Source organism: Arachis ipaensis, chromosome B6 (assembly GCF_059453495.1).
Source record: "Arachis ipaensis isolate K30076 ecotype BB chromosome B6, ASM5945349v1, whole genome shotgun sequence".
In the NCBI taxonomy this organism is placed as follows: domain Eukaryota; kingdom Viridiplantae; phylum Streptophyta; class Magnoliopsida; order Fabales; family Fabaceae; genus Arachis; species Arachis ipaensis.
The window spans coordinates 91,915,511-91,916,074 of NC_142441.1; the positions used below are offsets into that span (position 1 = coordinate 91,915,511).

Below are 564 nucleotides of genomic sequence, written 5' to 3' on the forward strand. Positions count from 1 at the left end.
TAGAACAACTGTTCGTTCGGAGGAAGTGTCCAAGAAGACCTCAATCAACATCTAACCACCTTCCTGAGAATATGTGACACAGTGAAGTCTAATGGTGTTCATCCTGATGCCTATAGACTGCTCTTATTTCCATTCTCACTCAAGGATAAGGCAGCCAAGTGGCTGGAGTCTTTCCCAAAGGAGAGCTTGACAACTTGGGAAGATGTGGTGAACAAATTCTTAGCAAGATTTTACCCCCCTCAACAAATCAATAGGCTGAGAGCTGAGGTCCAAACTTTCAGGCAACAAGATGGTGAGACTCTGTATGAAGCATGGGAGAGGTTTAAAGACCTAACAAGGAGGTGCCCACCAGATATGTTCAATGAATGGGTGCAGCTGCACATTTTCTATGAAGGGCTCTCCTATGAGTCAAAGAAGGCAGTAGACCATTCATCCGGAGGATCTTTGAACAAGAAGAAGACCATTGAGGAGGCCATAGATGTCATTGAAATAGTAGCAGAGAACGACTACTTCTATGCTTCCGAAAGAGGGAACACAAGAGGAGTGATGGAGCTAAACAATGTA

The 564-nt window shown here is 44.3% G+C and overlaps 1 non-coding gene across 1 annotated transcript; it reads right to left on the reverse strand.

The window, feature by feature from the left end:
* Positions 1 to 252: 252 nt before the first annotated feature.
* Positions 253 to 359, reverse strand: LOC148561761 (small nucleolar RNA R71). Its single transcript, XR_015887465.1, has one exon. It is a non-coding gene; the product is annotated as a small nucleolar RNA R71 (small nucleolar RNA).
* Positions 360 to 564: the final 205 nt, after the last annotated feature.